Consider the following 21,914-nt stretch of genomic DNA (forward strand, 5'->3'; position numbering starts at 1 on the left):
TCTAGGAAGTTTTCTTCATTTATACTACATGCCTTTAAAGTCTGGTAGTTCTTATTTGTTCTCTCAACATTATTTTTAATGTATCCTTCTGTTCTTGTTTTATGAATGAAATAACTCCCTTATCTCTGAGGATATGAGACAGTTTTTTAAGGTTAATTCTCCCTGCTTAACCTCCAGGTTACTTTTCCCAGTTTTTGTTTTATTATATGTATATGTAGGTAGACATCACTCTCCCCTCTTGGGCCAGTTAGATTCTTCATAGAAACTATCCCAGTCTTCTGCTTGGAAATCAGAACAGCCATTTTATTTAAATTACACATGCATTCATGCAATTATTTGATTACCACCCATAAGACCAGATTGATGAGGCAGAAGTATTTTAATTGTCTTTTTCATCCCTGTGACCAAAAGACATGACAAGAACAATTAGAGAAGGAAACACTTATTTGGAGCTCACAGTTTCAGTGGTTCAGTCCATGGTCAGCCGACTCCATAGCTCTGAGCCTGAGGTGAGGCAGAACATCATGGCGGAAGGGCATGGTGGAGGAAAGCAGCTCAGGACATGGCAGCCAGGAAGCAGGGAGAGAAAGAGAGAGCCCTGACCACCAGCGACAACATATATACCCCAAAGGCATGCCCCCAGTGACCAGCTTCCTCCAGTCACACCCCACCTGCCTTCATTACCACCAGTTAATTCATCCAAGTGGATGAATGCACTGATCAGGTTAATGGTCTCATAACCCAATCATTTCACCTCTAAACTTTCTTGCATTGTTTCACACATAAGCATTTGGGGGATACCTCACATCTAAACCATAACAGGTAGTGACATAAGATCATACATTTGTCCTTTTAGCATCTGGCTTATTTCACTTAGCATAATGCCTTTGAGATTCATCCACATTGTAGCATATGTCAGAATTTCCTTTCTTTTTAAGGCTGAATAATATTCCACTGTATGGGCATACCACATTTTGTTTACTCATTCATCTGTTAAGGGGATTGCTTCTGCCTTGGCTCTTGTGAATAATGCTGTTATGATCACAGGTGCACACATCTCTATTTGAGTTCCTGCTTTCAGTAAAACTGAATTTTGCTTCATGGTCTCATAGACAGTCTCCAGGAAACCAGTCCATCTCCTCCAGCAGTGCATCATGAATATTCACATAATCATGGTGGACTCACTGATAGAAAGAGGTCAGATTTCCCCTCAGCCCGTCAGGGCGATGGGATCTGATGTGTAGGCTACTTAGTAAGTGTTCATGGGGAGTCCCAAATGAGAACCTACCTCCCAATGTCAGGCTTCCTTCTAGCAACAGGTTATCCTGGACCATACTCCCCAAGCCAAGACTGACATTTAGGGCTTGATTCTTCTTTACTGACAGCTCAGTAGATGGGGCTAGAGCTAGGAAGAGCCACACTCATCAAGAGAAGGAAGTCAGCCAGGTGTGGTGGTGCATACCTACAGTTCCAGCTGCCGTGGAGACTGAGGCAGGAGGACTGCAAGTTCAAGTCCAGCCGTGGCAACTCAACAAGATCCCATCTCCCAGGGGCTGGGTGTAGCTAGTCTCTTAAAGGCTCACCTGATTTGGTCGGGCCCCACCCCTGGGTTCAACCCCAGCATGGGGGGCGGGGGAGTCAAGACTCAGCAGAGCCAGCACTGACCTTGCCAGCTTCCCGGTCAAGCTGAGGGCTGGGAAGATGGGGTCTGCCTGGCAGTGGAGGCCATGGACTTCAGGGAACGTGTGCAGAGGTCTCTGTCTATGGGGCGTTTTCCCATTCTGCACACACTATGCACCGGGCCCTTCTCATGTCCTTAGTGCTCCCAGGGGATGGACACTGGCCTCTGCATTCTTTAGATGGAGACTCCAAGACTCCGGCACATTAAAGACCTGCCACAGTCCCTTAGCTCACTCACACAGAAGAGTGCCCTTCATGGGTCACATTAGCTTTGTGCTTGAATTAACCACAGATTTGTAACTTAAAACAACATAGAATTCTTGTCTCCCAGTTCTATATGTCAGAAGTCCCGTGAGGAAGTGGTTGAATCTCCTCCAGGTCTCACCAGGCTGTAAAAAAGGTGCTCCCTGGGTCTCAGATTTCATTTGAGGCTTGGAGTTCAAGTTCGCCACAGTCTCTTAGAGGCTTGCCTGATTTGGTCAGGCCCACCCATTATACTCCTTTCAATTGACTCAAGGTCAACTGATCAGTAACCTAATCATAACAATGGCATCCCTGTCCCCTTCACTTTAGGTGACAGTGTAATACAAGTCATGTATACCAAGGGACAGGAACTCGGGTCATCTTAAAATTCTGCCTGTGATGGGAACTCACAAGAGTCTCTTCCATGTGGTAGAATAAGATCGATGGGACTTGGGGGAGTAGGTAGGGTAACCCAAAATTTGGGTTTGCCTGGGAATGAAGGTTTTCCTGGAATGTGGAACTTTCAGTGGGAAAACCAGGAAGTCCTGGGAACACTCATTAACCAGGTGAGTTGGTTAAGCAAAGAGTGAAAAACCAGCCCAATTAAAGGCCACCTTCTCACGCACCAGCCGGGCTGCCTTGACTATCCTGGTTGTTGCTTTGGACTTCGGAGGGGAGAGAATTGGATGTGGGGCGGGGGGCAGGTGGGAGAGGGCGGGCGTCTGGGTGGGATTAAAGCTAAGGATACACGCACCGGTCCCTTCGTTCTGCGAGTTTTAACTTTTTTTTTTTTTCCTGAATGCAGAAGCCATGCCTGTTTATAAAAGAGTTCCAGGCATACCTCGTAGAAAATCAAAGTCTCTGTGTTGCTCCCTCCAGAACTCTCTCCCAGCAATATCCTCAGAGGTCAGTTGTAACCGTGGTCACTTTAGCTTTGAATGTAGCCCTCGCGCTCTCCATGGACATGTTGTCTTCTCCCTCCTGACCTTCCACCTTCTCCCCTCACCTCTCCTCCCCTCACCTCTCCTCCCCTCACCTCTCCTCCCCTCACCTCTCCTCCCTTCACCTCTCCTCCCCTCACCTCTCCTCCCCTCACCTTTCCTCCTTGATCTTCTCCCTGGTCTTCTTCCTAATCTCTCCTCCCTAATCTCAGGAAACAGGATTCCTCTGAATCACCTCTTTAAACACCCCCTGTTCCCTTGACAGGCAGAATCACAGCCTCTGGGACAGGATTCCTTGTGTTTCTCCTTTGCTAGCAAAGCAATAAAACTTTTTCCTTTTTTTTTTTCTTCAAAACCATGTCCTTGTTATTGAGTTGGTATTGGGGACAAGGATGGAGCTTTTGGTAGTGATATCATTTGAGTAATACCAAGATGGGGTGTGGGGCCAGGTGGCAAGGAGCTTGAACTTTTGTTTAAAAAAAAAAAGCAGTGCAGGCTGGGTCGTGGCTCAGGCAGAGCTTGCCTGGCACCTGTGAGGCACTGGGCTCGCTCCTCAGCACCACATAGAAATAAATGAAGGCATTGCGTCCATCTACAACTAAAACAAAATTTGAAAAAAAAAGCAATACATAATAAAATAATGATACATAATTATAAATAATCTACACTAGGAGACATGAACAGTATTCATGCCACTCAGAGGGGAAAACGTTCCCTCAAACTGAACACAGGAAAGTCAAGAGAGGTCAGAGAACACCTGACGGAGAAGGTGCATCTGAGATGGGCAGCTGAAGGGCACTACCGGAGGCAGCAACGTATGGCCAAGGGTGCCAGGGCAGCTGTGCCAACATGGCTGTTATCCAGAGCTGTGGCGTTTCCAGAGATCTTGAAATCAGATGCCTCTGAATCCCCCAAATTAGGGGTACAGTTAAAATTGTGCGCGTGTGTGTGTGTGCATGCACGAGTTCATGCGCGTGTGTGTATGTGTGTGCATGTGTATGTGTGTGCATGTGTGTGTGTATGTGTGTGTGTGCGTATGTGTGTGCACGCACAAGTTTGTGTGCGTGTGTGTATGTGTGTGCCTATGTGTGTGCATGCACAAGTTTGTGTGCGTGTATGTGTGTGTGTGTGTGTGCATGCACGAGTTCGTGTGTGTATGTGTGTGCATGTGTATGTGTGTGCATGTGCAAGTTTGTGCGCATGTGTGTATATGTGTGTGTGTGCGTATGTGTGTGCATGCACAAGTTTGTGTGCGTGTATGTGTGTGCGTGTGTGTGTGTATGTGTGTGCATGCACGAGTTTGTGCACACATGTGTATATGTGTGTGTGTGTGTGTGTGTGTGTGTATATGCACAGAGACCACAGGGCAGCCAGTCAGGTCGAGGCTGGAACGGGGGAGAGGCAGACAGCCTTCCCTATCCCGGTCACCGGGGATCTGGGCCTGGTTCCTGGAACGCGGGTTTCTGCTGTGCAGCTGCCTGCTGTGCTTGGCTCAGTTCTGGCCCTGGGAGGCCAGGCAGAGAAACAAGGCCTGCCTCACGAGAACAGGGCTGTCACGAAGCAGGAAAGACAAGACGCTTCCAAAGAAAATTCCACCCACAGGGCAGCAGGAAGTGACCCGGCTGCCTCTTCACCAAAATGCCACTTATCTCCAGGAAGAGTCAGTGCCGGGATTGCTCCACAGGTCAGAGACCCTGGAGAACTGGTCTGCTCATCCCGCCGCTGCAGCACCTAGCACGGTGTAGGCTCTGGGCTGATCGTGGCTCAGGGGACTCCAGGCTGCAGGGGATGCAAACCTCTCTGGATTTTCTTATGGATCATTGCAGCCTCCAAAGGTCTCAGGGCTAAAGAAGAGTGTGTGACAGCAGGCCAGCACAGGGGACAGCCAGGCCTGAGGCCCCTGAGCTTCCTCTCAGCAATCTCCTAGACGGGGTCCCAAGGAGCCTGCACCACCAGCAGAGGCTGATGTGCTCAGTTGACACCTTTATATAAGATCAATTGAATGTGTGTGCACACAAGCCACATGGTTCGTTTCAAGGGATCAGAGTATAGGCAGGCAAATGCCTAGGAAACCCCGGAGGCAACTGCAGCAGAGTCATGGCAGAGATTTCCTCCAGAGAATGAGGGCAGACATGCAGAGATGGGAGGGTGGACAGGGCAGGTGGTCAAGAGACATTAGCCTTGCCTACAATTAAAATGTTTTTAAAGCAAGTATTTAATATTTGTGCATTAGTATGTGATTAAAAATCAATTTTTAAAAAGACTTTGAACCTGGCCTGGTTGGCACATGCTTATAATCCCAGCAACTCAGGAGGTTGAGGTAGGAGGATTGCAAATTTGAGTCTAGCCCCAGCAACTTACTGAGGCCCTAAGCAGCTTAGTAAAACCCCATTCTCTAATAAAAAATAAAAAGGCCTGGGTATGTGGCTCAGTGGTAAAGTATCTCTGGATCCAAATCCCCAGTGCTGGAAAAAAACAGAAGAAAAGACTATCTTTAGTTTATAGTGAAGGTCAGAAAACTGGGTGAAAAGTGTATTGTAGAGCCAGGTATGGTGGTGCACACCTGTAATCTTAGTGACTAGGGAGGCTGAGGCAGGAGGATCACCAGTTCAAAGCCAGCCTCAGCAACTTACCAAGACCCTGTCTCAAAATTTAAGAGAAAGGGCTGGGGATGTGGTTCAGCGGTTAAGTGCCCCTGGGTTCAATCCCCAGTACACCCCTCCCTGTCCCTTAAAAAAAAAAGGCACTGTAGGTCAGATAAAGAAATGCGGACAGGATCTCTCCCTGGCCGCCTGTCCTCTGCCCTGCGTTAGCACAAGCCCAGCTGGTGGTGATACCGTAGAGAAGTGAGTTAGAATCACTGGACTGGGGCAGTCTTGGGTCAAACTGTTTAAAAACGTCATCTCATTTAGGTCTTGACCTTATGAGCTGGGTTCTATTAATTATTCCCATTTCACAGATGAGGCTCAAAGAGCTACGGGGACCTGCTCAAGGTCAGTAAGTTGCAGAGCTGGATTGCAGAGCCTCATCGTTTAATGAGGACGCCATTCTCTCTGCCAAAACATTTTCCCCTGCAGGGAGCCTTGCAGACTCAAGACCCCTTCTCCACCAAGAATGTTAGACAGGGCGGGAGTAGGGGCGGGAGGGGGAGCACGGTGCAGAGGAGGAGGGACAGAACAGAGAGAACCGGAGGCTGGGAGCTCGGTGGGGTGTGGGTCCTGAGCCAGGTTGGGGCCCGCGCTGGGCGTGCTGCCGAGATGCAGCAGTGTCGTCCAGGGCTGGGAACACAGGACCTGGGGTTGGTCCTCACCCCTACCCTGCTCCGCCATTCAGCAACTGAATCACACTGGACAAGTCCCCTAAGTCTCTGACCAACCCGCTACCCTCCGGTGAAATGGGTGTGTGGCAGGGATGCTGTGCAGACCCAAGAGGGCCGCATGCAGACCACGCCTCAGGGGGCAAGAGGTGCTCAGAGAGCCTGTCCTGAGCCGGCATCACCAACGGGACCACGGGCTGGGAACCAAGGACCCAGTCACCAAACTGTGCATGTCCACTTGGTGTCAGAGACCAGTGAGGCCAGATGACCTCTTTTCTCCCCTTGTCCCACAGGGGCCTCTGCCGGGCTCCGGCAGACAGCGGGAACATGCCCGTTTCTGCCAGGCAGCCTTTGCTGGCTGCGGGTTTTCAACATGGGCAGAGGAGCTCTGGGGGCAGATGGGTCCTGGCTGAGGCCCAGATGGGTAACACCATTCTTCAGGAGGCTTGGACGGACCTTGCCCCAGCCTGGTTCTGCAGCAGCTTCCCATCAATCCCCGGCAGCATGGAGGGACCAAGGGACGCCCTCTGAAAAGCCTGGGGGCCGGGGGCCGACTTGCTGTTCCTGACGAGATCCAGCACGCTTTAGTCCCTCAGAGACCATGCAGCTGACTGTGCAGCACCACGCAGCACTGAGGTGCCAGTGACAGAGGTCACCAAGCAAAGGGGAAGGGATTTTGTCAACCAGTCACCCTGCTGAAGACCAGTCCTGAGTCAGTGCTCTGGTTGCTCTTACTAACAAATTACCCCAAACTTTAGCCTCTTCAAACAACCGCTTTATTTTGCTTACTTTGCAGGTCTCGAGGGCTGACGGTCCTGGGAGGGCTCCGCTGGGCATTTGGGCTTGTGAGTGGGCTGCAGTCAGATGACTGGAGCTAAAAGAGCAGGGCAGAGGGTGTCTGGAATTGCTGGGGATTCCTGAACTTCCCTCTCGCCTGATCAAGTCCCATGTCCTCTCCACACACCTCATTGTGCGCTAGATTGAGCTTCTCAAAAGGCGGCTGCCCCGGGGCATTTGGACTGCTCACCGGTGGCTGATGGCTTCAAGTGCAGGTACACCAGGAAGCTGGGTAGACCTGCTCACCTTTTTGACCTTGCCCCAGGAACTCACCTCTGCCTTCCTGTGTAGCAACAGTCACAAAAGCCCACTCAGCTTCAAAGGAGAGGGAAGAGGGTTAGGACTTCTCTGTGGGAAAAGTGTCAGAGTCATTTTGTGGGAGACGAGACGTTTTGCAGTTATTTGAAATATGCAATTGCTCAAACCCTGCGAGTTCCTGGGCAATAATCTTAGCCCCTGCCCTGAGCTGGTCGCCCGTTATCATCCCCCTCCAGGGGGCAGGCAGCCTGTGCTGGACAGTGTGGGACCCAGGACGGCTAGCGGAGCATGGTTGATTTCCCTCCAGGCGGGCTCACTGGGGACACCTCGTGAAGCTCCCATCTCCTCTCACCCTCAACACTGCTGTCAGCGTCTTGGAGTGGGGACACAGCCTTGGCGAGGTGAGTGGCTGAGATCCCTAGAGACAGACCTGAGACCAGCCTCTGGGTGCCGTCCTATGGTGGACAGGCCCTGGGACCTGGAGGGGAGGGGAGCAGATAAGATCTCTTCTCAGCAGCTCCGTTGGGTTTCTTATTTTTTTAAGTGACCACAATTCCCATGAAGGGGGCATCTGTGACCGCTTCCCTTGGATCTGGTGACTGTGATTAAATGATAGTATGTGACTTCTGTCCAGGTAGGGCAGGAGAGCCGGGGAGCTTCCCTCGCCCCTGGGATCCCTAGGTGCCAGTTTGGAGGCCTGAGTCCCCCGAGGCTGCGGTTGTCCTGTGCCCCCCACCTCCCCGTACGAGCTTATCTGTCCCCCATCATGGCCTCCTGGGACCTCCTCTGCCTGTCATGGGCCATTGGCAGCCGTCCTGGCTCAGGGTCATGAAAGCAGGAAGCCGACCAGGGTCACCAGGGAGGGCCAGGCAGACAGCCACCAGGCCTGCTTCCCAATCAAACTGGGGCTTCCTGGTGGGACAGGAGTAGGCACTTCCATCCCTGGGGCCCTTCCAGTGCCCGGCCAGGCGCATCTCCTCTTGTCCCCTGCTTGGGTCTGGGCAGGGGCTCCACCGTCACACCGCCAAGTGGCCTGCCCCTGGCCCACGCTGCTCCAGGAGTCCCCTCAGCAAGGGAAGAAGACATTGCTCGATTCTCTCTCACTTGTGAATAAGTAGATCCAGGAGTAAACAAGTGCAGGCTTGCCTGAGAGTCTCTTCCACAGAGTCCCTTCTCTCTACAGGTCTCAGCGTTAGTGGTTCCCAGAGGCAAGTCTAGAACTGTCTGTTCCCTGGTTGATCCTGGGTGGCCTTGGCTTTGTCTCTGAACCAGAAGGTGCCTCAACATGAGCACCTGCCTCCCTGTGAGATGAATTCTCTTAGAAACTTCAGAGTTTACCGTTTGATTTTGTTTGGTTTTGTGTTCTTCCTGGAGACTGGCCTCACTGTGCTGCCCAGACTGGCCTCAAGATACGGGGCTCAAGCAATCCTCCTGCCTCAGCCTCCTGAGAAGCTGGGACCACAGCAGAGAGGGGTGTGTGTGTGTGTGTGTGTGTGTGTGTGTGTGTGTGTGTGTAGATACATAGTTTGTTCTTGTTTGGGGTACTGGGGAGCAAGGGCCACTCTATCCCTGAGTTACACCTCTAACACCTCTAGTTCTTTCTTATTTTGTTTTTTTAAACTGGGATTGAACCCAGGGGCACTTAACCACTGAGCTACATCCCCAGCCCTTTTTATTTTGTATTTTGAGGCAAGGTCTTGCTCAGTTGCCTAGGGCCTGGCTAAGTTGCTGAGGCTGTCCTCGAACTTGCAATCTTCCTGCCTCAGCCTCAGTCGCTGGGGTTACAGGTGTGCCCCACTTCTCCAGGCTTGTACTTCTATTGAATACTTTCTACATGAAAGTGTCGCAAAATTGCTTTGAGCTTTTCGAGGTGAAATCTTGATTTACATATGTGGCAAGTTATTAAGAAAAGTCAGAAACAGCTTGTGCCCAACTGATTTTGTGAAGAAAAGATATGGAAGGATGAAAATCACCAGAATTTAATTCGTGAATTTTGTGTCTCTTTTCGTAAGAGAGAGTAGCCTGTGGTTTTCTTTTTCTGTGTTATCTTTGCTATGATTCAGCCATGAGATTATGCAAATTTTGTGAACTAAACTGGGGAGTTGCCCGTCTCTTCTTGGCTGGGAGACAGCCTGAGACCTGGACCCACTCCACAAATACTGGCAATGAGCCGGGATGAGACCAGCAGGCCAGAGACTTTCTTTGGGAGGAGAGTCCTTTCAGATGATTGTCTATTTCTTCCATAGTTAGGGTGTTATTTCATTTTCTATTTTTTTAAAAGCTGATTTTCATAATTTTATAATTTCCTGGAAATTGTAACTCATTCATTTCACCCATATTTTTGAAATCGTATTCGGCAAGACCTGTCCCTGGAAACTCTCACTCATTTTTGAAATTTCCTTCATGGTTGTCTCCTGCTCCCATGCATCATGGTGCAGGGTTGTTATCCTTTTGGTTTTTTTCCTTGCTGATCAACTTTTTAGAAGCTGACCCTCTTCTTTTAATATAGAAAACTTTTAACTGGGTGCGGTGGCCACGCCCGTAATCCCAGCGGCTTGGGAGCCTGAGGCAGGAGGAAGGCACTTTGGAGGTCAAACTCCACGACTTAACAAGACCCTGTCATGACATGAAAAATAAAGAGGGCTGGGATCGTGGCTCAGGGGCAGAGCACTTGCCTGCATGCATGAAGCCCTGGGTTCAAGTCCAGCACTGCATTAAAAAAAAAAAGAGAGACTGACAAAGCGCAGGGAGCACCGGTCTGTCCTCTCACCCTTTCTAAACGCACGGGGAGCGGCGCTCAAGTGCGCTGACGTCCCTGCTTGCCGGTCTCCAGAATCCTCACCTCGTGACGTGGAGACTGTCCCCACTGGACACCTGGGCCCAGCTCTGCCCCAGCCCTGCAGTCCCCATTCCACTTTCTTCTCTAGGGCCCTTCCTGGGGTGGAAGCCGCCGGCATCTGTCCCTCAGTAGAGCGCACACTCTGCCAGGACCGCGCTGGGGCTCCCTCCTCGACACACTCACTAATTGCCCAGCGGCAGGGACCAGCCTCGACTTGCCCATCGCTGCAGGTCTTCTGGTGACTGTGACTCATGCCACTGTGGCCTGGGTGAGCGACCAGGAGAGCTGACTTTTGAAGACATTTTCATGGAGGGGGACAAACCAAGAAAGCCCCCCCCACACACTGACTTCTGGCTGGGGAGACAAGAGTGGGGAACCTCTGGTTGGCAAAGACCCCATCATCTCTTCCGTAGGTGAGGCAATAAGGCTCAGAGAGGATGAGCAACATGCCTGAGTCACACAGCCCGAAGGTGGGGCAGTGGGATGGGAGCCCAGGCTGCAGCCTGCGGCTCTCGGCCAGCCCCCAGCCCCTCCGTCCCGCCTTTGTCGGGCAGTGGCGCGAGTCACCAGTACACCCATGCGCTGGCTCCGCAGCAGGCGTCAGTCACCCGAAGCCGTTCAGGACAGACTGGCTGCTCTGGGCTGGGTGGCTGGCCAGGGGGGTCTGAAACCTATTTTGTTCATTATGAATGAAAAGCAGATGTGATTTGAAATGCCGGGCTTGGCGGCCAGTGCTGGGTGGAGCAGGGCCCGGCAAGCAGTCACACCAAATAAAACGTATTATTTAGGAGTGATTGGAAGGCAGACAGCTGAAAACATTGTGCACGGAAGGGCTCCTGCAATCTGCTCACGAGCATCGAAATCACTTTCTCCAGACTCGGGTGTGGCTTCACATGTAGGGCGATTTCCCTCACGGTGGCTCAGCTCTGAGACGGCTCAGGCTTGTGGCTCAGCCGTGTCCCAGTCAAATGGTTCCAGCCTCAGCCGGGGCTCCGTGGGGCTTGGCCTCCCTTCATCTGCCTGCTTGCTGCCTGTGCGATGTTTTCTAAGAAGCAGGTCCTTGGCTCTCAGGATGCACACACAAGATGGGCAGGGCCCTGACCCCATGTATTGGTTGAGCACCTATCATGTACAATATAACCAGAAGGCTGGGGTTAGGGCAGCAAAGCAGGACACAGACTCAGAGAGGTTAAGGTGTATGCCCAAAGTCACACGGCTTCCCTCGGGAGCTCCTGTGTTAGGAAGACATGGCTGCCTAGAGGCACAGCCTGGTCACGTCCAGATGACTGCACTGGGGGCCCGCATGGCTTTTTCTCTCTGTGGGTAGACGTAGGACTGAGTCTGCAGCTAGATGGAGGATGAAGGCCACACAAGCCAAGGTCTCCCAGCATGAGGACCCCAACAGGAGCAGGACAGGAGTCCTGCCTTTAGTGCCTGGGGTTGGGCTGGGAGCACAGAGCGGACACCAGACTTGGTGCGCGAGGCCTGCGTCAGGTCTTTCTGAGACCTCCGTAGCTGCCAGGCCTGTGGAGCTTCCTCCCGCAGGAGGGGGCCGAGGGACGAGAGGGCTCTGAGCACCAAGGCCCTGCTGGGCCCTGTGGAGAGATCCGTTCTTTGGTCTCACAAGAGCCCTGGGTGGTGCGTCCAGCTTGGAGACGAACAACCCCCCACCACAGCTCCTGTGCTGGAGTTCCAGAGCCAGGCCTGGAAATGGCGACTTCACTTCTCCTTACAGAACCCAGTCATGCTCCTGCCTGTGAGGAGCCTGGGCAACTTGGTCCACTGGGTACCTGGGGGCACAGGGGAGCCTATTCGGTTTGTCACCCTGGGTCTTGTCATTGCCCAGGTCCCCCAGCTTCTAGAGAGGAGTGGCCTCCCCTAGGAACTGTGGTAGGGGAGGAAGGCAGGAGACCATCAGGCCACCCACCCGGGAACCCGATGGACCCAGCCCTCCACGTGCCGCTTCTTCTGCTACCCCAGGGTGGACTTGTCACTCACCTGCCTTGTCTGAATGGCAGCTTCTCCAGGTCGAGGCACCCGCTTCTCTGACCACTCCCAGTAGCCCCTAGCTCCTTTCCAACAAGGGCTCTGTGACCCCAGGGGCCAACGGGGAGAGGGAGAAGCCAGGAGCTGGTGGTCTGTTTCTTCACTCAACAAACTGGCTGAGGCGGGATGAGGGAGGAAGGGAATGGAGAAGCGCCCGCCCTCTCCAGCCACCCCTGGGACCAAGCCGGGGACCTAAGGAAGCTCTCCCATCCTGCCTCCCTCCTGCTGGAGATCCTCAGTGCCCACCCTGCTCCCTGAAGCCCTGCAGATGATGCCCCGGTTCTGCAGGGAACCCCAGACGCCCACCTCGCCGAGTCAGACATCCCAGGACAGGCCGCTCCGGCCTCCGCGTGCCCTGGTTGCGAGGGCGGCTGTAATGGGAGGGCTGGGTGCACACCCCAGAAACTTCTCGTTCCACAGAAGAGATTGAGGTGTGGCAGGTTGGCTTCCTCACAGGGCCATGAGGGAGAGTCCACTCCCGGCCTGTCCCCTAGCTTCTGGTTCCTCCTGGCCATCTTTGGCCTCCCTCACCTTATAGAAACACCTCCCCATCCTCTGCAATGGCCTTCTGCCTCTGTGTCCAAGTCCAGATTCCCTCTTTTTATAAGGACATGTTGGATGAGGGTCCCTTCCTAGTCCAATGGATCTCATCAATGTGTCTGCAATGACCCTATTTCCAAAGACGGCCGCCACTCCAGTTTGGATGTGTCTGTCCTCACCGAAACTAGTGTTGGAATCCTCACAAAGGGATTCTGTCGTCCCTGCAGGGGGTTAACAGTCACGAAAGTGGGCCCGCAAAAGGCAGCGTGGCTCCTCCCCCCACTCTTCAGCACTTGTCCTCTCTTCCACCCACGCCCACTTGCTCTCCCACTTCCTGCCAAGAGTCCAAGCACAAGGCCCTCCCCGGAAGTCAGGGGATGCTGGTGCCACCATCTTGTGCCTCCATGACACTGAGTCACAATGAGCCTATGGCATTCAGCGGACTGGACTATGAGCCACCATTCAAGGCTCTGGGGCTAGGACTTTGACAGGTGAACTTGGGGAGACACAACTCAGCCTGCGCCACCGAGCTGCTGCCTGCAAGTCCCTTCCCCAGCCTGTCCAACAGGCAAGTGTCCTTTGGTATCCAGAGGTCAGCTCAGGCTCTGCTTCTTGGGGAAGGGCTTGCTCTTAATACCTTTGTGCTGCTATAACAAAATGTCCCAGAGCAGGGGATTGATAAGCTTCTTTCTCACAGTTCTGGAGACTGAGAAACCCAAGACCAAGCCACTGTCACCTGTCGAGTGTCTTCTTGTATCCTTGTGTGGCAGAGGACAAAAATGGGTCCCCTCCCTGCATCGAGCCCCTTTAGAGTCCCATCCTGGCCCGGCCGTCTCCTACGGGTCCCACTTCCGGATGCTATCACGTTGGGTCTCCTGGATAGTGAAGAGGACACATTCAGAACTCCCAGCGCTGAGCTGGAGGAAGGTCGGCCCCTCCTCGGAGTCCCGCACACTCACTCCCCTGTGCTCTGTCTCCCAGGCTGCATGAGGTCCCACCCTGGAGGACAAGGCTGGCAGCTCACTCCCCTGTGTGTCAGCAAGCGGCAGGCCAGCACCTGGAGGTGACGCGGGCTCAGCGTCCAGGGCGAATGCATGAGTGCAGAGGAAGAAAGACAGGCGAGCGGCGGCCCCTCGGTCTACCCTCTGCGGTCCTGCGATCTGTGTAGAAGAATCCTTGGCTGCTGGTCTGGAGGCTGGATGGCATGGGCATGACGTGGTGCCCAGCTAGGGCTCTCACCTCTCCTAACACGGTGGAGGGCATCCAGAGTGGGAGAGCAGGCCGGCCGGCCGCGGGCCCCGGGGCCCCACCTCACCACCTCCTCTGATGCCCCCCCCTCCCAGAAGCCCCCCTCCAAACACGGCATTTGGGGTTAAGTTTCCAACACATGAATTCTGGAGTCACAGCAGAAGGGAAAGGGCCGTGACACTTGTCCCCTCTGGCCCTCCCCACTGCCAGGAAACTTCTCTCACCAGGGGGATGTGCTTGGTTCCCAGGGTTCTGATGGAACCTCAGGGTTCAGTCTGGATTTTCCCTGGTGGATGGTCCACAGAGCTGGCAGCTCAGGACCAGGAAGAGAGGGGGCAGTCGGAGGGACTTGGGGCGGGGGAGGTCAGGACATGCAGGTGGGGTGCCGCAGGGGAGGGAGCAGGAAGCCATCAGGGCCAGACCCTGCCTTCCACAGAGCAAACCTCAGTCCTTAAACACTCCCCCAAACAAATTTATGATGTAAATCTGGTTTTGAAATAATAACAATAATGAGAAATAAAAAGAGTGAGCGGGCGCAAGCAGGAGGGTAGGGACCCAGCCAGGTCCCTCCCCGGTTCGCAAGGGGGAGAAGCACACGGAAAAATTGAAATTAGTTGTGACAGCTGAAATTCTCTGCTCTACAGACGACATTTGACAGGGTACTTAAAAAAATAATAAGAAAAGGGAAAGTGGTTTGGGTCTCCAGCGGAAGGGGGAGGACGGGGGATTTCAAGTGACACAAGACGCATAATTCAAGCTTCTTAGATTGCAAAAGCTCTTCTTACCTAAGGGGCCCGCTGCCTTTATTTTTATCCAAATGGCTCAATTACCGCAAAGCCCCACAGAGAAAATTACGGATGTTTGCCTCTATTTTTCTCCTCTTGTCTCGACAACCGTAGATATTTTGTTTTCCTCTCTCTCTCTCTCCCCCTCTCTTTTGGCGCTGATGGGGTGAACTGAGAAGGGGGTGCGCGGATGGGGTGAGGGCTGGTGGCCGCTGTGAATTGCTCCGCAGCCCGAGGCTCTCTCCCACACTCACGGGTCGCACGCCACAGCTGGTCTTGGGTGTGTGTCCATTTTGGCGTTTGTCCTTCCCGTCCTCCACACGTGGCCTGCAGTGGCTCACTCCCCTCCTCTCTCCCCCCGGCCTCTCCCCTGCCCTTGCGCACCTGTCCCCATCCTCTGGCTTCCTTGGCTGCGCCTCTGGGGCTCCTCGGGCCTCCCTCTGCCCGGCGGGCACCCCTCCCTGCACCCCGCGCATCTCGGCTATTTCCAAACCCTGCAATAGACGCAGGGAGGCGCGGAGGTACCCATTTTCCAACCTTCCTATCGGGCTCTGTTTGTCATTTTCAGAATTGGCACTCCGGGGAGCCTGGGCTGGCGGCGGCTCTCAGGCTGCCCGCTCTGCCAGGGCACAGGCCCCACCTGCAGCCTGTGGCTCTGGGACTCCAGCGGATGCTGTCTGGGCTGGGCCCTGGGACCCTGGTGGCTTGGGGAAGGGGCTCCTTCCCTCACCTGTGGGGCCCTGCGTCTCTGCACCCCGCCTCCTGGCCTCGGTGGGGCTGTCCTCACCCCCTCTGCCCTGGAAGATGCTGCAGCGCCGCCCCGCCCCCACGTCCCCCTGTTTGGTCCCTTGCCAGGCCTAGCTGCTCCTTGCTCGGCAGGCTCGCCGCTCATTGACCTGGGAATACATGCCTCTCGGGCCTCGGGTCCTCCCCCGTCCACGCGGCCCTGCAGGTCTGGCCTCTCCTCCCTGCTTTTTTCCTCTGCTGCTCCCACTCCTCCTGCCTGGGACTCGCTGCAGCGGGTGCCCCCGCCTGCTCCCTCTCCTCCCTCTCCCTGACTCGCGGCCTGGGGACCCCGGGATGGTCACCTCCTCTAGGAGCTGTCTCAGACCCCGCTCCATCAGGCCAGCCTCTCAGCCGCCTGCACGGGGCTAATATGCAAACTCTCCAACAGCAGCATGGAAGGGAACCCAGCGGCAGTGGCTGTGCCGGCCAGGGGACTGGAGGCCGTGGAGAGGCGGGTGCCAGGTGACGGAGCCGGATGCAGAAGTGTCCCTGTATTTAACGCACCGAGGACGCCAGCCTGCGCGACTCAGATCCAGTCACAGTGACTCTACCTCTACTCGCCCCCCACTGCCTCCCTGTGGGATCCGCAGGGTAGCTCTGAGGCTCCAGGTGTCCAGAGGCCTTGGGACCAGGCCTTTTCCAGAAACCACCACCTTTTAGGTCCCCCCACCCCTGCTATGTCTGCTCCTGCTGCTGCCTGTGCGGTGGCAGGGTGGGAACCTCACTGGGAGTGCGGAGCGCCACACTGGCAGGCACGGGGTGTCCCAGGGTCGTGGTTTGACTTCCCAGGTTTCAGAGTCAGAGCGCCTGGGTGCAGATCTCAGCTTCCGTGCTCTCCTGCTGGGTGGCCCTGGGCAATTGATTGGACGCCTGACTCAGCACCTCCCCTAGAGGTGGGAGAGGCGGGTGGGATGAATGCATGTTTCTTAGTTCCTGTGTATCTCTTGGCAGTAGGGACTGGGATTGTCCCCATCTTACAGCTGGAGAGACAGGCTCGGAGAGTTTGGGCAAGTCACCGAAGGTCACTTGGTTACCAGCAGAATGGGGACTTGAACTCAGGCCCTTCGGATGCCAGATCCCAAACTCTGGACTGAGAATCAGCAGTGCTTCTCAGGCCAGGTGCAGGGGTGCATGCCTGTAACCCCAGCAGCTTGGAAGGCCGAGGAGGCCAGCCTCAGCAACTGAGTGAGGCCCTAAGCAACTTGGTGAGACCCTGTCTCAAAATAAAACATAAAGAGCGCTGGGGATGTGGCTCAGGGGTAGGTGCTCCCAGTTAATTCCCAGTACAAATAAACAGATAAAATAAATAAGAATGCTTCTCCAGAGAGTTTTTCTAAGTGTTGGGCTTGGTCACTTCCTTACATGACCCTCCTCAGAGGCCTCCAGCCTCCTGAACTTGCCCTCAGGGTCTTGCAAAACCTGACCTCCACCTTCATCTTCTGCTCTACTTCTCTCCTGTCCCCCTTGAGCCCCTTCCCCCTGAATGGGTGCCTCCTGTCAGTCACACTGACCCTTTGGGGCCCCGGTTCCAGCTTTCTCTCATCTCCCAACCCATGCTGTGCTGTTTCCTCCAAGAACACCCTTCCTTTCCTGCTGTTCAGAGCCTCTTCTGCCTTTATATTATTTTATTTTATTATAGTACTGGGAATTGAACCCAGGGACTCTTTGCCACTGAGCCCATCACCAGCCCTTCCTTTCTATTTTGAGATAGCGTCTCTCTAAGTTGCAGAAACTGGCCTCCAACTTGTGATCCTCCTGCCTCAGCCTCCTGAGATGTTAGGATGACGGGCATTCCACATGGTACCTGGCTCCTCTTCTCCCCCTTTCAAAATTATACCCCAAGCAGGTGCTCCATTTGTTAAATGAGCAAATTAAAGAAAAACTGCAGCAATTTCTCTCCCAGTCCCCTCTTCTCAACTGGTAGTGAGAGGTAGCCACTTGAAGAGGTGCCTACTTCTCATGACAGATGCAAGTGGGCCGTGCTTCACGAAATCTTGATTTTATATAAACTCGCCATACCTGGGATCCGTTACCCCCAAAGAGTACTCCATTAGAAAAAGTGTTGGAAGAATTTTTTCCTTTTAAAATAAGGAAATAACCTGGGCAAGATCATGGCAGTGACTGAGACCCAGCCTGCTGTGGGCCGCAGACGGCAGACACCAGAATCACGTGCTGGAGATGGCCTGCTGAAGAGAGGGAGGGTGGAGGCCCTCGGGATGGAGAGGAAGAGACGAGTGAGGAGCCTGGTGACCTCCCTGGGACCCAGCCCAACCCCCTCCAGGAAATACCACAAGACCCACAGAGCTGGTGGGTGACAGGTGCTTAGGCCAGGAAAGGGGCTCCCATGGGCTCTTCTGGTGTGAAGAAGGTGGAGGCTGGAAGTCCCCCAGTCCCCGCACAGGTGTCCTGTGTCACACCCAGGATCCAGTGACTGCCCACAGCTCGGGGCAGGGAGGCCCAGAGGCCCCTGTAGCCATCATCAGGTCACCTCCGAGTTGGAGCACAACATTGGATGGAGAGACAGCAGAGGTGCCTCCAGGCGAGGCCCGGATGCTGGGCTCGGAGACAATCCTCCGGAGGCCATGGTGGGCGGGATTGGGAATGGAAGCTCCATCCACTGGGGGTTCTTAATTGGGGCCTCCTCCCACGGAACCAGGAGAGACCCCACAGTGGAACCAGCTCCTGCTCCACCTCTTCCAGCACAACCCACAACCCTCCCTTCCTTAGAAGTGCTTCTCAGCCACCCTGGAAACGGGGCGCCCAGAGCCAAGCCCCCACAGGGGCCTCCGGTGATGGAGATCAGTGAGAGGGAGGTGGCTGGGCGTTGGTGTGGGGCTGTGGTCACCCTGAGAGAACTGGCTGGGGGTAAGGTCATGCCTGGCCTGTGGCCACAGGTGCGGATCAAGTCCAAGGTCGAGGGCCACACCCTGAGACCCGGAGACAGGGAGACTCCTGCACCCTGCAAGTCTCAGGGGGAGCTGGGACTAGGACCCGGGGATCCTGACCCTCGGGCCTAGGGTCCCCAAGGCAGGCGCATGGAACACACCCTCCCTGGAGCCCAGAGTGGGAGGCTGGAGGGAGGGTCTGGCTGAAGCTTTTGGAGAAGGAATGGATCACGAAACTCCATCAGGCCACGCCTGCCCCACACTTCGCCCAGCCTGCAGGGGCAGTTCCAAACACGTTTGCTGCAGGAGCAGCAGGTGAGGCCTCCAGAAACTGGGGGAGGGGCCAGCGGCGGTCAGTGCCCTGGCTGAGGCCGGGTGGGACTGGCTACCGCCTGAGCCGCCTCCTCCCTCTGTCCACCTTCCTCCAGGTGGTGAGGCGCCTCCCAGGAACCCGAAGCTCTTGTCCAGACACCTGGGCAGAGGGCATGAGGTGCACAGTTGACCATCTGCTCCCCTCTCCTCCCGCCCTGTCCTGTCCCATGTATACCTGCCACTCTGAGTGGCCTGTGCTGTTTGCGCCCCGCGCAACCCACCCCTGCCGTGGGACTCAGTCTGTTCCCTGCTTTTCCTGTGCTTCCCGCCTCTTCCCACCGGACTAGCTCCTGTGCATCTTTCAGAACTAGGTCAAGCTCCATCTTCTCCAGGGAACATTCCCAGGTCCCCAGATGGTGACCTTGTCCTTTCTATCTTGGGCATGCCTTCCTGAGAGCATTTATCCTCTGCCCTGTCCCTTCATCGATTTGCGTAAAGGGGCAATACCATGAAGGAGTGTGGGTTTCTATCTAAACCTGACTCAGGTCGCTTACCATGGTCTCTCAGGCCAGCCAGTCTGCACTCAGTTTCCTCATCTGCAAGTTGGGGCCAAGAGCAACACCCACCTCCCTTGGGTGACGAAGGATCAAAGGAGATCATGCAGGCAAAGGGCTTGGCATGGTGTCCAGCACACAGACCCAGAGCAGCTACCCTCCCCACAGGGCTCAGGAGGTGCCTCTGGGGAAGAGAGATGCAGGGGATGGGGCGCCCAGAGACTGAAGCTGGCATCTGCCCTGAAGGACCCCACAGTCAGGCTGGGGAGAAGTTTGGGCACAACACTGTAAACAAGAAAACCAATGAGAACCAGCAGGAGGGGTGCGTCCACAGGACCAAGTCCTGTGTCTTGGCCCAAAGTAGATGCTCAATAAATGTGTGTTGAAATGAAAAGGATTGAAATCAACAGAAACAAAGACTGCTCAGGCCTGCAACGGGCACCATGGGGAGCAGGACGCTGGGCTGGACTCTAGGGGTGGGGGAAGGAAGGGAATCGCTGGGCTGGTGGCAGTTGGAGAGAACCCTGGTTTTATAAAGAGGGGACCTCCTTCTTTCAAGTCTGCTGAGAACCACTTGAGGCTGCTAAAACTCTCTTCTCTCTACCTTTTTGTCTTGTCAGAATGTTTTTCATAATAAGCATGTATTACTCTGAAAATCAGAAAAGGCAATTAAGCTATTTTCATTTGCAAGATTAAAAAAAAAAAAAAAACAATCACACATACAAAGGACATTTAAAGTTTGCAGAGAAAAAACCAGAAGAAGCAAGACAAGCAAAAATGAAGTGGGCAGTGTTTATATCAGGAACCTAGGAAGAGCGTATTTTCAAAGAGCAATTCACCTTGACTTTGAGCTTCCCAGGACGAGGCCCAGAGGAAACCTGTCAGGGCCAGAAGATGGGGCCTTAAAACCACGCACCCTTGGCGGAAAGGAGGGGCGAGGGGAGCCTGCCAGACCTTCCAGCCGCTCCCGTCTGCCGAGTGCTCATCAGAGCCTGCTGCCCCGTGGAAGCCTCCACAGGTCCTCCAGGGAGGCCACCATCCTTGTCCTCAGTGTGTAGAGGATAGTGAGGATCTTGGGTTCCTGCCTTGCCTCTGAAGTCCATAAGCAGGAAGCCGCATGGGGGGCTGCAGACCCCTGAACCCACATGGGCCACTCTGCCCGTGGCTCTGGTGGAAGGCCAGCTCTGTCCTCTGTGACACTGGCTAGAGGACAGAGCTGTGCAGTTGCAGGGGCAGGACTGGCTGCTCTCAGGACCGGCAGCCTGACAGCTGTGAGCTGCCACCAGGGTCTCTCTAATGGAGTCCTGATACAGTATGTGGCGGTGACAGTTGAGCCCAGAGATAGCAGGGTGCGTCGGTGCCTGTGTGACAGAAGGGACAGGCCAAGGCAAACCTGTAATCCTTTGATTTCTCTGAGGCTGTGGAGCTTAACCCCTACCTCTCCAGGCTGGGCAGCAGTTACACCAGTGGGGCTGTGGGGCCAGGGAGGCCAGTGAGGAGCAGAGCAGGGGCGTGGGCTCTACCCTCTCTGCCTAGCTGTTGGAACAGTGAGAGGAGAAAGCCAGCCTCTGCCCTCGAACTCTGCCCTCAACTCCTTCACCTGCAAGCCAGGAGGGGTCTCTGACACAGAGAAAACTAGTGAGGTACTCTGCTGCTCTCACTCCCTCCATGGCTCCCTATCGTCCTCAGGACAAAGCTAAGGTTCTTACCAGTGCTCTGGGGTCTTCCCACCCTGCCCTTGCCACTTCTCCAGCCTTCTCTCTGGGCTCTACTTTCTGGTCCTCCAATTCAGCCCTTCCTGAGGGGCTTGGCATGCTCCACTCTTGCCCCCTGTGACTGGGCTTCAGCTCTGCCCAGGCCCTAGGCTGGCTAGGTTCTTATCCTTCAGGCCTCAGCCTACTCCACCCTAGTCCCAAGACTGGGCGAGGGTGTCCTGCTATGGGCCCCAGCAGCCCGTGAGCTCACCAGAGCTAGGAAAGTCTGTGCTCAGTTACTTCAAGATTCCCAGGGACGTCATCTCAATGAATTCCCTCAGTAACTATGGGGTGGTGCTACTACTACCCCATTTTCCCCAAAGAGGAGATGAACGTTCAGAGGTTGAGGCTTCAAGTCACGTGGCCAGGGCTGAGATTTGAACCTAGGTGGGTGGTAAGCTGCAGCTTTGGGAACTGGAGGAGACCTTAGAAGCCATAATTCAAACTGCTTATTGGACAGACAGGGAAACGGAGGCACTTGGAGATTGGAAGTGAGCCCTGCGGGGAGTGATGTGAGGGTGGGGGAGGATCCTGCCCTCCTGGCCACAGGCCTGGTTGGTCCCTGTCCCTCACCAGGGAGCGCAGCTGCCTCTTTTCTCCTTGTAAGCGCAGAGAGAGGTGATACCCGGCTGGGCTGGGCAGCCTTCCCGGGAGCTGGCTTCTTCCAGGACTGTGACGGCCATGCTGAGGTGCCCTCCCCGCCCGCCCGGCCCTGCTGGCAGCTGCTTAGCACAATTAGCCAACAAGTGGCTGTTTTGTGGAGTTACTGCTGATGTGTTTGAAGTGGCTTTCTGAGTGGGAAGTGTGGGGCGGAGAGGCGGCAGACAAAGGGCCGAGTGCATTAGGTTGGCCGGCCGGGCCGCTCACATCTGCCTGGCTCTTTCAGGCGG

The sequence above is a fragment of the Sciurus carolinensis genome, chromosome 14 (assembly GCF_902686445.1).
Source record: "Sciurus carolinensis chromosome 14, mSciCar1.2, whole genome shotgun sequence".
Taxonomy (NCBI): Eukaryota; Metazoa; Chordata; class Mammalia; order Rodentia; family Sciuridae; genus Sciurus; species Sciurus carolinensis.